At 36.0% G+C, this 15,559-nt stretch overlaps 1 pseudogene; it reads right to left on the bottom strand.

The window, feature by feature from the left end:
* Positions 1 to 2,633: 2,633 nt before the first annotated feature.
* Positions 2,634 to 14,079, bottom strand: LOC109052477 (annotated as a pseudogene).
* Positions 14,080 to 15,559: the final 1,480 nt, after the last annotated feature.

A 15,559-nucleotide genomic window follows, 5' to 3' on the forward strand; every position in this document is an offset into this window, starting at 1 on the left:
TGCAGCTCACCAATCTGCATCAATAGCTGTCGACACCACCCATCACACTTGATTGATGACAGTATATTTGCTTATTTTCACCTGTTGTTCTTGGAATTCTATAAAAGATATCATGCATGCATTTTATTGTTTCACATTGTGATGAGGATTAATGCTTTTACAGATTTGGGGAGAAAACCAAACTGTACTTAAGACTGGCACAAATTATGAATGATCAGTTGTTCATCAAGGTCATATAGTAAATACATTCTGCTATGCTTTTAAATTGTGATCTTACAGACCAAGTAAAATTATGAATAGACCTGATAGGATGAATATATAAAATAAATAATAATAATAAAAGAATCAAATATGAAAGACAAATATCTTGTCACAAATGACAAGCATATGACAGTACTCACACATTGTAGATGTTGTACTCTTAATTAACAGGTTTGACTGATCCAGCTACATGTGCATAAACTCAAACATACAGTCATGCTGTCTCCTTGCGCAAACATTTACAGTAGAACACGCTGTCCCTTTTCCCTTTCCAGAAAGACTGTGATGATGCCATTCCATAACAATTAAATAATTCTAGCAAAGTAATTTTATTTATTTTGTTATTTGTCTTTTAATGTATAATTTTTAACACTATAGGCTACTTTCTGTAGAATTAAATTGCAAAAAAATAGTCACTCCAATTGCAATGGGGTTTCTAATGCAGCTGAAGGAGTTACTTTTTGAAATCTTTCTCTCTCTGGCCTTGACTTTCTCAAACCACTGTTTTTGTGAAAATAGACTTCCATTTGTGCCTCCAACCTGCTACAGTTTACTTCTACATTTCAAACCCAGAAATGTAAAAATGTAACTGTCTGCCAGTACATTATTAATACATTTTATGTACATCTGCAAATGCAGTGCAAAATTTAACATACAGGTAAGACACCTGTAAAAATTTCAACACGGAAAATTCCATTGTATTATTGCAATACACTATGCCCTATTTTCTCTCTTTCTCACACACACACACACACACACACACACACACACACACACACACACACACACACACACACACACACACACACACACACACATATATATATATATTATAGTGTGTGTATTTCAAAGACTGTACATATAGTGGAAGGGCATTGATTTGGATTAAAACACCTGCTAAATGAATAAATGTGTATATGTAGAATAGTGTCAGCTGATACAGCAGCAAAAGGAGGACAAACTTGTTAATTCCAATTCTTAGAAATTAAATGTTTCATTAGAAAATATGGGTGTGGTGTTCCAGCAGCATCCACATTTTTTTTTGGCATGTTATTGTGTCAGTATGCATATTTAGAGCTCTGCCTAACAATGCCAAAAGAGCACACCTCATTTACCTCGGCCTGCATCTGTCAACATGCAACAGAACTGCACACATTTGCTGAAATCATGCAAAGTACCAGGCAGCACAATACATGACTGATGGTGTTGTCCACATGTCGGTTTCTCTTCTAACTTTAGTAAATCACCTATCCAAAGGGGCCTTTAACAGGCCATTAACACACAACACTGACACAATCCATCTTCACAGTCGCACGTGCTCACAAATCCTCTTATGTGCTGCACAAGGATGTTGTCATCTGCTTTTGAAATATATATTTGAGAATATATGGATAAAAAATACTGTCAGGACAAAGAGCTTGGGATAAAAAGCATAAAAAAATCATCTGTTCTGACTGATTTTCAATCTTAACTGTCAGTTGTAGGCTAGAAGACAAATTAATCCCAGCTAACGGCTTGTGCTGCAATAAGAAACCTACATTCAGAGGGAACTGCATGCCATATAATTTTATTACTAATGGAGCTAGAATAGCAGGTGGTATACAAATAAATAAATGTGTAAAATCACTTTCACACAAAATTAATTTTATGTAGGACGAGTGAAGCATGAAAAGCAACAAATTCAGACATACAGAGACCAAAAATCTGCTTGATTTGAACATGTTAATTAAAATATGCTCATTAAATGAAAGTTATCATGGATATTTGACTCTTGTACAGTGTTCAGTATCTTACAATCTCATAAGGTAGGCCTATTAATTTGGTAGCTCCAGCTATTATTATATCCTACCAGCAGGAGGCACTAGTAGACTGCAAAACAGTTGAACAGAGACCTGGGTAATTTCACTTTCCCTTCAAAATTCACAAAAAAAAAAAAAAATCATCTGTACAACTTTATTATGAGCAGTACAGTTTAGTTGTGGTATATAAGGAATGACTCATCTTACAGCAGCATGCTGGTTTCATGAAAATCAGCAAGTGATCATCATTCCCTTTGGTCAATGTGGCTTACTATGTCTTTCAAATCTTATTTATAATTTAGTTCAGATGTTCATCCGTCAAAAGCTATAGGATTTGTAAAGGAGATCAGAATAGTACACTTCACCTTTACGAATAATAAATTATTAACAATTGCTAATATATATATATATATATATATATATATATATATATATAAATGTTCAAAGATAGATTAAAAATAAAAGCTGTACATTTTTTTGCTCACAATGCACTGATACCTGGAATCAGAGGTATAAAGAAAGAAGGCTATAAATAAATAAATATTTATCATGTGGTTCTTTAAGAAAGACTTTCTAGAGTTCACAGGCCAGACAAGCAATTTCGTCTATTAGAAAGTCCACATCCTCCCTCTGAGTGGCTGGGTTGGAAAAAACACAACAGAAGAAATTCACTTTGTCTTCCAGAGGTTGTTAGCCAATCATTGTGAATCCTTCCTCCATTATCTTTGTCTTGATTTTTGGAGCCACCTGTGGGATTTCATAATGTCAGCTTATAAGCAGATAATGGGAAGAGCTCTGTAAATAAGCAAACTTAGACTAATTTGTCGTACTGCATTTACTGGTTAAGTAAGAAATGAAAAGGCTTAATTTCTTGACTTACCATGGGAAGTTCTCTGTCTCACTCTGGGCCTGGAGGAATGCTTTGCATTGTTTTGGGAGATATCAAAAGCAGGTATTACTGTGTTCAGGCTGAAATAATACACACACTCTTAAAAATAAAGGTGCTTCACGATGCCATAGAACAACCTTTTTGTCTAAATGGTTCCATAAAGAACCTTTAACATCTGGAGAATCTTTATGTTTCACAAAAGGTTCTTTGTGGTGAAAGAAGGTTCTTCAGATTATAAAAAGGTAAGAAAAAGATGGTTCTTTAAAGAAACTTTGACTGAATGGTTCTTTGTGGAACCAAAAATGGTTCTTCTATGGCATCGCTGTGAAGAACCTTTTGAAGCACCTTTATTTTTTAGACAATATGTGAAATCATAAAGCGACGAGCTCTAACAACTGTTAGAATCATTCAGCAATTTTCATCTTAAAATATGCTGAAAGTTTACAGAAACATGGCACTTACCTTTCCTTTGAAGACAAGCTTAAAGTCTGTTCTCTTCAGCTTGTAGTAAAGATACTCTGCATTTTCCAGGCAGTGGTTGATCTGTGCTTCAAAAGCCCTCAGAACCTTACAAAGAATGTATTTAATATTTGCTTTGTCTATAAGGAAGAAAAAAAAAAGTGTTTGGATAGTTGTGCTTCAAGGTTTAGTGCTGTTTCTGTCATTTTGTCATAAATCTTTGTAACCCCTTTGGGTATTTTGTGAAGCACAGTAGAGAAATAAACATTTTGAAAGTAGATGAAATTAAAGGCTCCCACACAGAAAAGAATAATAGAATATAGTTACATAAAAGAATGAATAAAATAAGTTTTTCTTAAATAATTGGTGTACCATTTCTACTTCTTAATTCTGAATAATTTCAAACAATCTTTCATCTCTACTTCTTTCTTTCTCACTTCTCCACAAATAAATAAATAAAATAAATAAATGAATAAAAAGTTTTTTTTTTTTTTTATATATATATATATATATATATGGGAGCTGTCATTTTCCAGCTCACATTTCTGATGGTGGTTGAAAACACATTTAGTTTGAATAAGGAGATTGTCTGCCATACCTTTGCCTTCCACAATACACAGTTTGAAGACATCTATGTGCCGTCCACACTGAATGCTTTTGTCCCCAGTGTCATAAGACACATCATAGTGCTTGTCAGGTTGGAAGAGATACTCAGCACACAGCTGATTACATTCCTGCAGGAGGCCCTGAGAACAACACATGGCCTTTACATAGCCTTGGTTTTCAATACCTCCTCAAGCATCAATGACTCTTTGCAGCCTGTTGTGATAATGTATGACTTCCTGGTTTGTCCTGAGCAGTAAAGCTGCCCACTGCTCCTGACAAAAGGCTTGAATCCTTCTTTGACTGTCTTGCATGTTCTGCAGTCTGCAATCGTTTGTGCTCAGATATTGATATTGAGATCCAACTGTGGAAAATTGAGGAAAAAATACAACCAGTACAAAAGGCTGAGACACCAGGGCAAAATGTTAACAATCAATGGCATGTCCTTCCAAACAAAAGCAATTTGTATAAATATGGTCCCGCTTTATATTGTGTCCCTAATACCTGTGTACTTAAATAGTAACTAGATGTGTACATAGTATGTAACCACAGTGTAAGTACACATTGGTACATAGTATCTACAGCTGTAATATTTCTGTAACTACACACATGTAACAACCCTCCAAATGGTTTGTGTAAGTTTAAATGTGTTTTAGGACATATATAACTACATTTTGTAGAAACAATATGTATAAGAGTAATTGGAACCATTTGATCCCGGGGGTGGAGATGATTAGGTTTAGGGGTGGAAATGGGATCCAGGGGGTAGAGATGGGTAGGTTTAAGGATAGGTAAAGTGGGAGGAGCTGGATCTTGAGTTGGAGTTGGTGCAGCACTGTTAATACCAGTGTACTTGCATGGTAGCTCCCCAGGATCTGTCCACTTAATATAAAGTGTAACATTCTGGACACCACCACAATGTATATGTAAAGCCTAGCTTACTGGCCGCTGCTATGTAACATCAGAGTAATTACATGATAAATCTAATATAAAGTGTAACACATTCTTTACCAAAAAGTGCTGTTAGTCCTGTTACACAATTGTACTTTCATTACCAAAAAGTGTTGTTACCAATGCCCTGTTACACATTTGTAATTCAGTTGGCTGTTACATATGTGTAGTTATGCAAACATTAGAGCTGTAGACGTACACATCTAGTTACTATGTACAAACCCGATTCCAAAAAAGTTGGGACACTGTACAAATTGTGAATAAAAACAGAATGCAATGATGTGGAAGTTTCAAAGTTTCAATATTTTATTCAGAATACAACATAGATGACATATAAAATGTTTAAACTGAAAAAATGTTTAAATGTTTAAATGTTTAAACTGAAAACGGAAAAATAAGTTGATTTTAAATTTCATCGCATCAACACATCTCAAAAAAGTTGGGACAAGGCCATGTTTACCACTGTGTGGCATCCCCTCTTCTTTTTATAACAGTCTGCAAACGTCTGGGGACTGAGGAGAAAAGTTGCTCAAGTTTAGGAATAGGAATGTTGTTCCATTCTTGTCTAATACAGGCTTCTAGTTGCTCAACTGTCTTAGGTCTTCTTTGTCGCATCTTCCTCTTTATGATGCGACAAATGTTTTCTATGGGTGAAAGATCTGGACTGCAAGCTGGCCTTTTCAGTACCCGGATCCTTCTCCTACGCAGCCATGATGTTGTAATTGATGCAGTATGTGGTCTGGCACTGTCATGTTGGAAAATTCAAGGTCTTCCCTGAAATAGACGACGTCTGGCTGGGAGCATATGTTGTTCTAGAACTTGGATATACCTTTCAGCATTAATGATGCCTTTCCAGATGTGTAACCTGCCCGTGCTACACGCACTCATGCAACCCCATACCATCAGAGATGCAGGCTTCTGAACTGAGCGCAACTTGGGATAACAACTTGGGTTGTCCTTGTCCTCTTTAGTCCGGATGACATGGCATCCCAGTTTTCCAAAAAGAACTTCAAATTTTGATTCGTCTGACCACAGAACAGTTTTCCACTTTGCCACAGTACATTTTAAATAAGCCTTGGCCCAGAGAAAACGCCTGCGCTTCTGGATCATGTTTAGATATGACTTCCTTTTTGACCTATAGAGTTTTAGCTGGCAACGGCGAATGGCACGATGGATTGTGTTCACCGACAATGTTTTCTGGAAGTATTCCTGAGCCCATGTTGTGATTTCCATTACAGTAGCATTCCTGTATGTGATGCAGTGTCATCTAAGGGCCCGAAGATCACGGGGATCCAGTATGGTTTTCGGGCCTTGACCCTTACGCACAGAGATTGTTCCAGATTCTCTGAATCTTTGGATGATATTATGCACTGTAGATGATGATAACTTCAAACTCTTTGGAATTTTTCTCTGAGAAACTTTCTGATATTGCTCTATAATGAATAAAATATAAGCTTATGAGATTTGTAAATTATCCCATTCCTTTTTTACTCACAATTTGTACAGTGTCCCAACTTTTTTGGAATCGGGTTTGTATATATATATATATATATATATATATATATATATATATATATACATATATATATATATATATATATATATATATATAAATTTATTTAGTTATTTAATATCATAGATTACATTTTCCAGCTCAGCTCACCTTCCTCTTCACTAGAATGATTGAGCATTGCAGTGGGATGCCCATCATCTTGTGCGGGTTCCAGGTCACAGAATGGGCTCTGGATGAAAGCATATGAATAGACTGGTGATGTTAGATGTTGAAATAGTTCCACCAATTTAAAGTACACATTCAAAATATAAAATGATTTTTGAAATGGAAGTGAAAGTGGAGGTGGAATCCATTAGACAGAAACTTTTTATCAATTTGATGTATTCTAGGAGCAGGGCTTTAATTGCAGGTTCTGACCAACCATCATTACAAAAGATATAAAAGTAAGAAAGAAAGTTTTTAGGCAGATGGAGGTGAGTGGGTTTTATGTTTTAACACATTCTCACAGAGTAAATGTCAATGTGCTTTCACCACACTCCTTTTGGAGGTAAAATTGTAGAGAAATTACGTAAATTATCCTTCAGAACACTAAACGTAATGGCAATGAAGGTGGCACTTTGTGTTTATTAAAAGAAAATGAAACAGAGGGTTGTTGAAAAAGGGTTCAGAGAATTGACTGCTGACATTTAAGATAGATGAAGCAGCCCATGCTTGCAATAGCCAACAAGATTTAAAAGCAACTAGACAGTCCAACTAGTTGATAAACATAAACATACTAAAAATGTATGGTAACACTTTAGAATTAGTTGCTTATTAGCATGCTTATGACTAGCATTTTGGCCATTCTGCATGACCATATTCTAGATCGCTTAACCCTTATATATTAGATATATTAGAAAATATATATTAGAATCTTTAAAATATTTTGTCATCTTACCAATAGACACAGTGGGATCAGAAAATGTTACAAGTTGTGCAAAGTCACCCCATTATTTTTCTGTGGCACACAGTAAATTTCCATGTATCAATCAATGAATTTTTATTTTTTAGCTTATGCCAAAGTATAACACAACAAAACAATGATATCTGCACTCCCAACAGTTAAATGGACTGGATGTTGCTCTTTTTCCCAGTTAACAATTATGCTTTTAGTGGAGGCTTTTATTCAAAGCAATTTGCACTGCACTCAAGGTGTACATTTTCCTGAACCACTTCATGAATTCCCGGTGAATCAAACCCATGACCTTGGCATTGCTTATGCCACTGAGCAACAGGAACACATTATACAATCAAAATGATTGATTTAGGTTACCTTTCAATTCCTTGAAGTTTCACACAATGTTTGTTGGACAGAAGCAAGCCTTCAGCCCAAGCATCATAAATTAAGTGAGAGCATTAAAGCACTGCATCATTCTGACTATTTTTAATAAAATGTACCTAATAAAAGAAAACATATTACATCCATAGGCCATGGTGTTCACAAATGTCTACTATTTCATTCAGAGGGTCAAAGGTTCCACAGACTGTGGTTCCTGCTGTTGCGCTGACATAGAATGGCACCAGACCCTATAGACAGCAAACAGGGATTCACTAAATGTAGAAGACAAGATATCACACACTGAAAAATAAATAAATAAAAAATACTGGCATAGAAACCATTTTGGGAAAGAAGTTGCCAGTAAATTTCAGAATTAATTGCAAAAAAAAAACATGTTCATTCAACAAAAATAAGCACTGACAAATGGCAAAAGACACCTGAGTCTAAAACCTGACAAAAATGTCTGTTGCTGTTTGTCTGTATCTGTTGGAGCTGTGTGAATTGGCCTTTACAGGAAAAAAACTATTCTCTTTTTTCTACTTCAAAATTTCGTATTTAATGCAGTGTTACTTACTGTCTCTTAGTAATTGTTTACAAAATGTATTATCAATTTCTTTGTGATAAATGAAAAGTTCAGCTCATGAGCGAATTTTATTGTTGACTGGAATATCAGGTGTGCAAGGTCCTAGGTAGTGAGATATAGACCTGAATATTTTTCCAATCATTTTCAATGTGTGCACTACAGAAATTTATGTTTCAGTTGAAGTCAATTTAATATGCAATGGCTGTATCTAACCTGCAAAATTATTTTAGGCGAACAAACAAAACAAAAGCATAAAAATGTCCCATTCATGACAATTTATTACATTACAGGATATATTCATAATTTTTGGCTACAGCAGAACAGATAACCCCTCACTTTGCATGTTAAAGCTTAAAGTGGTAGAACTGGCAATTATTTTAACAGAATCAGTAGGAGACGCAACTCAGTAAATCTAGTTCCCACATTTTGTGCATACTGCTGTTGGCAATAATGAAAACATGAAGAGATAGAAAGAGGAATAAAATCACAATTGACCTATCGGTAAGCCCCGCCCCCCTTAGTTACTTTTGCTCCCTCTGAAAAACAAACCGAGTTGCTCACTGTCTTGTCACAATGACAGATGTCAGTGTGAAAACCTTGTCACAAGATGTTCTTGAACAATTTTGGACACAGAAGGACCACCATTCAAGTAGGAATTAAATATGCCACGGAGGGATATATAAAAACTTTTAAAGATAAATATGGTGGGTAACTCGATTTATTTGGAAGCGAGGGTTTACAGATCACAATGCACGTGGGAGAAGCCTCATGTTACGGTCGTCACGATTGCAGATGACAACATCCAGGATCAACACTGTTCAAACAAGTTTACATTTAATCAGTTTAATATGGAAAGACATTGAAATGTAGACCTTTGTTTATGTGTTTTTGACCTACAGTGTACATGAAGTGAGAACAGTAAGCTATTTAGGTTTGTACTTTAGCATGGACTCACTAACTTTAACGTTAGCTCTGTTTTGTTTGGGTTCAGGAAATGGAATAATATAAATTCCATTGCCCATCCTCCAGGATACCTGGAATCAGTGTTACAAGTACCCCAGACACATTGTTTTTTCCATTTTTGTAGCATAAACATCATCAAACCGATGCAAGCTTAGGATCTTCCAGTTTTTCTCTATGGCACTGATCCTAAAGATGTCTGAGTTCTGGTCCCCGTGCAACTGATACTCAACTGCCATTGGCTCATCTGTGTTCAATGGGAGGGGCTTATCGATAGGTCAATTGTTTCCAAGTTCTCACCGAAGGGCTATTATGGTACATTTCTACTGATTTGATGAGTTTGACTGAGAAGCAGGTCTGAAATTATGATCAGCCATACATTTTCTTTTTCCAGCTTAACTTAACATTGCATAATGTTCAGTTTTAGATTCCATATATTCGATCATTTTGTCTGGGATAACCACACGTCTAAAATGGACCACGTCACACCCCTGCTACAAGCTGATATTTAGTCCACTACTACAGCATGATTGCAAGTGAAAATGGCTTTATACAAGCATGTATAACAGTTCTATAAATAAGACACTGATATTGAGTAACCAGGCATTTAAGACAAAATATGTCTGGTTCTACAGATACAGAGTAGAGTGATTTATTGATCATTATTAAGGTAGTTGCTAAGTTTAGGTGTTAGGTAGGATTAGGGATATAGAATATGGTCATGCAGAATATATGCTTTTTAAGTACTAATACAGATAATATGTTATTAATAGGCATGCAAATAAGCAACTAGTTAATAGTGAGAAATGGTCCCTATACTTAAGTGATACCACAAACTTTTAAAATATAAGGGGTCATATGATGCGATTTCAAGTTTTCCTTTCTTTTTGGAGTGTTACAAGCTGTTTGTGAATAGATAAGATCCCTAAAGTTGCAAAGACTAAAGTCTCAAACCCAAAGAGATATTCTTTATAAAAGTTACTCGTCCACACCATCCTAAAACACCTTGTTTAAACACGCCCCCACATGTCTACGTCACTGTGTGGGAAGATTTTCATAATGGCGCCCAAATGTTTGTGCAAAGAAAGAAGGCGTAGCTTTGATTCTCGCTGTAGTATTGTGTTTGGTCTTCCAAAAGAGGACACAAAAGCTGTATTTACAGCACTGTTCCAGAACAGTTCAACCCAAATATTTGTGTTTGTGCAACACATTTTACGGAGGACTGTTTCCTGGGAGAGTAGCTGACTCACAGCCTGTAAGTATGTTTTCATATTTAAAGAATTTTCCACTGACGATTCAAACCCGAGTTTTGAGCAGTGTAGAGTAGCGCTTGTTGTTTGTCGTTTCTTCGATCACAAATGCAGACATGGTTTTATGTTTACGTGGCGCGATGCAATGCAACTCGTAAAAAGACAGTATAAGTTACTATAATCAGTAAATATGTCCCCACTGGATGCAACAAATGCCTCAATTGTAATGGGTTTTATTGGTTTTGTCTGGTTGGGCCGGGACACGGCATCACAGTATAGTAACAGGCGTAACATTTCTGTCACATGCCTGAGGTATTCGGCCAATCACAACACACTGGATAGCTGACCAATCAGCGTACACTTAATTTTTCAGAATGATGAGCTTTGTAAAAATTTAAACGTTTCAGAAAGGCAGGGCATAGAGGAGCAACAATGTACAGTATGTCGAAAATAATGTGTTTTTTGAACCTTAAAACGCATAAACACATTTCATTACACCAAATACACAAAATAATATTTTTAGCAACGTCATATGACCCCTTTAAATATTCAGCTCAAAGTCAGCTCATTTGACTAAACTTAGACTTTGCTGCCACAATGCTGGAGTTCAGTTCTGATGAGATCATCTTCCCCCTCACAGAGAGAAACTGAACATTTTATTAATCTTGCTAAACTGGACACATTGCAAATGATGAACTTATGATTCCATCCACCGATCTTACCTTTCGTCACATCTGATGACTATAACATTTTCAGAGCCAATGCCGAGAACTGCTGCTGACTTCTTGATTGAATAATGACTCTAATAAGGAAAGCGTATGTTAAACATGCAGAGGCAAACAGCTAACATGATCTGACCTTTTGCTTTACCATAACAAGACATGAAATATTTGAATTAACGTCAGTTTATCAGCACTTTTAAAAAACACTGCTGTGACACGTAACGTCTGACCTCCCAATCAGCGGGTCAGGAGGTAATAGCTGAAATGTGTTGTGCTATGTGTCTCATTTAGTAAGTGGAACTGTCACAGCACGCCCGCTGAGAGTAGAGGAAACAATAATGAAATCATGTACGTGCTCAGAGGTGAACAGTGCCAGGCGAGGTATCACAGACATCCCATGGGTCTTCACCGCTGGAAAGAGATGAAACCTAGCCAACAACACACTGTACAGATTGGACATGGTGCTTGGTGCGGAGAAAGCCATTAGCTATTTAATGAAATACAAATGAATGAAAAGTTCCAATGTTCATTTTTCAAAACGCAAATATAAATGCTTCCTGTATTTCTGTGCTTTCAGCTTATTACCAGGACAAAAGATGCCATCTCCATCTTCCTCTGGCCATCCAATAATTGAATGCATTTTTCTCAGAACTACTTCCTCCATGAGTATAAAGACAGGGGATATTTCATAAGTGAACCTGTAAACATAGAGGAACATACGTGCCTTGATGAAATGTAAAAGAAATAGGGCAAAATGGGAACAAACTTTGCTTTTAAGTCAGTTTGGAAATGGAAAATCAATTTTCTAAATGCATCTTTATGATTTCAATGAAAATGTCATATATGTCATGACTTCTCTAATCATTTAGTCCACTTAAGGCAGGGGTGCCAAACTCAGTTGCTGGAGGGCCGCAGTCCTGCAGAGTTTAGTTCCAGCCTTGCTCCGACACATATATCATATAGTTTCAAATAAGTCTGAAGTACTAGATTATTTGGATCAGGTGCATTTAGTTAGGGTTGAATCTAAACTCAGCATGTGCAAAGCCACTAGAAGGCTAGCCTGCAATCTTTAGCTAAAAATGGCTAATGCTAACAACATTTTTTTTTTGGATGTCAATGGAGGAGAGGCTTCACTACACTGAATAAACAGCTTTTTTTTTTGTTCATCATTTAGTGAACCAACAGCCTATCGGCTAATGACATGTTTTAAAATAAGCAATATTTTTGGATTGAACTATTATTAGAGTTTCCCAAAAAAAAAAAAAAAAAAAAAAAAAAAAAAATGCTGTTTTAAAGTCACTGACTTTTTGCATCAGGTGGGATTCAGCTTACGACACTTCTTATTCATCCCTGCGGTCTCCATAAACTGCGATTGAGTGTTGCACACCTCTGATTGAAATTCATTGATGTCAAGGCTGTAATGTTATTTTTTTTTAAGGCACACATGATCCAAGTTGACCACTACACTTTCTCCAGTTGTAAGCAGTACAGATCCTCTCATCTCCCTACAGTAAGACAATCTCTGCTGCAGGGCTGTGGCCCTCTAGGAACTGAGTTTGACACCTGATTTAAAGGACTAGTTCACCCAAAAATTTTGTCATCATTTATTCACCCTCATGTCATTCCAAACCCCCATAAATTTCTTTATGTTGAACAAAAAAGAAAATATTTTGAAGAATTTTGAAGAACCAAACAGTTGCTGGTCACCATTGACTTCCATAGTAGAGAAAGAAATACTATGGAAGTCAATGGGGACCATCAGCTGTTTGATTACCAGCATTCCTCAAAATATCTTATTTTATGTTCAACATAAGAAAGAAACTCATACAGGTTTTCGTCATTTTTTTATAGACATTTTGAGGTGAACTATCCCTTTAAAACTTGCTCCTTTCTTACAATACACAGCAAGCTTACATTCAGCCAACATCTTTCTGTATAATTTTCCTGATGTACATCACAATATGGAAGAAATTATCTGTCGCTACTTCGTTAACATGGTGACTTTAACATATGTAACTGTATATGTTTTTGTGTTATTTATCTCAAGTTTGATAATATAAATATAATGAATAATTTCCCTATAACTAACTGCTAAAAAAAATAGGTCTTTTGAAATCCACATCTTACACTGTTTAAAAGTTTGGCTTCGGTAAGAGTAAAAAAAAAAAAAAAAAATCAAGCAGTCTCTTATACTGCATGTATTTTGATCAAAAATACAGTAAATCTATGTTGAAACAGAATTAGTTTCATCCATATACCTAATTTTAAATCTGTTGCAACCATCCCTGGCTGCCCTTACATTTATTTTTCTGTTCATTCATAATTATAATATGAATTTTGAAGAAATTAAACTCTTGACTTATATGTTTGTATTTGCTGTGGACGTCAACCATTCTCCTGCCACACCAATGATGTCAAGTCCATCTGACAACTGGTGAAAAATTGTGGATGACCTGACAACATTGAAGGACAACATTTACAAAAGCCTCCACTAAATAACCCATGTTCTTTTGCTTGTTCTTACCTGTTTTAACTCCATATTTAAGTGTGTCTCATTAGTCCACCAACAGCTGCTCCAGGTTATCTGGCTAGTCAGGGAGCTCCAGGCTAAAGCCCTCGAGGCCTTCCATAAGCTGGTGAGGATAGTGGAAATCTAGAACTTTGGAACTGCGTTTGAGGGATTTACTGATGTAGGCCAGCAAGATGTTTACCAGCTCCTGAAGGAAGTGCTTGGTTGTTTCCTCTCCATCCTCAGCAGGGAGCAGATCTAAACAAACAGAGAGAAAAAAAAATGCAGATCATTCTCACAAAGTATTTGTGATTCAGGTCCATTACCCTCACGAAAAGTTTTATTTATTTATTTATTTATTTTTTTGCATACTGATTACCATTTGTATAGCCACAGTTTTACTACAAATAACATTAACTATGGTTAGTGTAGCAAACCATGGTTAATTTGTGGTTAACGTGGCTTAACCATATAACCATTATTATTATTATTATTATTATTTTTTTTTTTTTAAGTAAAACCATGGTTTATTTTCATGTTTTCATATTTTCACCTTTTAAGACTCTCTCTTCTTTTGTTAATTGATATGAATGTGCTCAAGCTCTTCAGTGCCTCCACACTGACAGAAGCTCTTCTCTTCAAGGCTAAATATTTCCCTTTTATAAATCCTGCTGGCTTGTTTTCAGCTCAGTCATTCAAATGGTGTGCAAATAGCATGGGCAAAGTAAATACAGGGTACAGCGAGTGAGATATGAAGGCTTGTTTTTATTATATATTTTCATGGTTTTTAATCAGGCTGACCATACTGCTTCCATCAGTCTCATTGGTTAAATGATTTCCGTGTATAGTCCTCAAATATTACCTTGCCTGGCACAAGTGCAGCCATGGCAACTTCACTGAATGGAATAGTCCCTTTGTGCATTAATCTGTAAATGAAGTTTCCATGTATTGGTAAAACACTGGCTAATGGATGACTTTTTTTGTTTTAGACATGAGAGAAAGCAGTATTTTTTGTGTAACTGCTTCATTTTGATAATTTAATATGCCCCAATACTGCAAGATTACATGACGTTAATTGTTTGCTTAAAAATGAAAGAAGAAATAAGTAGAAATTAAAGGGAAACCATGGCACATAAAGGCCTGTTTACGCCAAGAACGAAAACTGTAAAGATCAAAGATTAGGAATTAAACAAAAATAACAACTTTATTCAACAATTCCTCTACGCTGCCTGTGTACTGCTCAGGTTTGTCAAAATGGTGCTACGCTAATTTGGAGAGACACAGAAGAGAGGAATTGTTGAATAAAGTCGTTATTTTTGTTTTCTTCGTGTACAAAAATTCTCGTCACTTCATAACGTTACAGTTGAATCACTGATGGCAGATGGACTATTCTGACAATGCTTTTTATACTTTCCTGGACCTTGACAGTGTTATTTATTTGGCAGTCTATGGGTCTCAAGACTCCCTGTTTTCATCCAGAATATCTTAAATTGTGTTCCGAAGACGAATAAAGCTTTTACGGGTTTGGAACGACATGGGAGTAAGTGATTAATGACAAAATTTTCATTTTTGGGTGGAGTAAACCTTTAAGAGGAGTGTCACCAAAAAAGTGGGAGTGAGAACTCAGATTTCTAGCAATCCTATTGAACAGGCCCCTAAACTGTACAAGGGGCTCAGAAAGCCTACTGACGCATAATTTTTTAAGCAGTATTGCACACAGTTAGTGTCTGAGATTGACAAGT

This window comes from Cyprinus carpio, chromosome B2, assembly GCF_018340385.1.
Source record: "Cyprinus carpio isolate SPL01 chromosome B2, ASM1834038v1, whole genome shotgun sequence".
Taxonomy (NCBI): domain Eukaryota; kingdom Metazoa; phylum Chordata; class Actinopteri; order Cypriniformes; family Cyprinidae; genus Cyprinus; species Cyprinus carpio.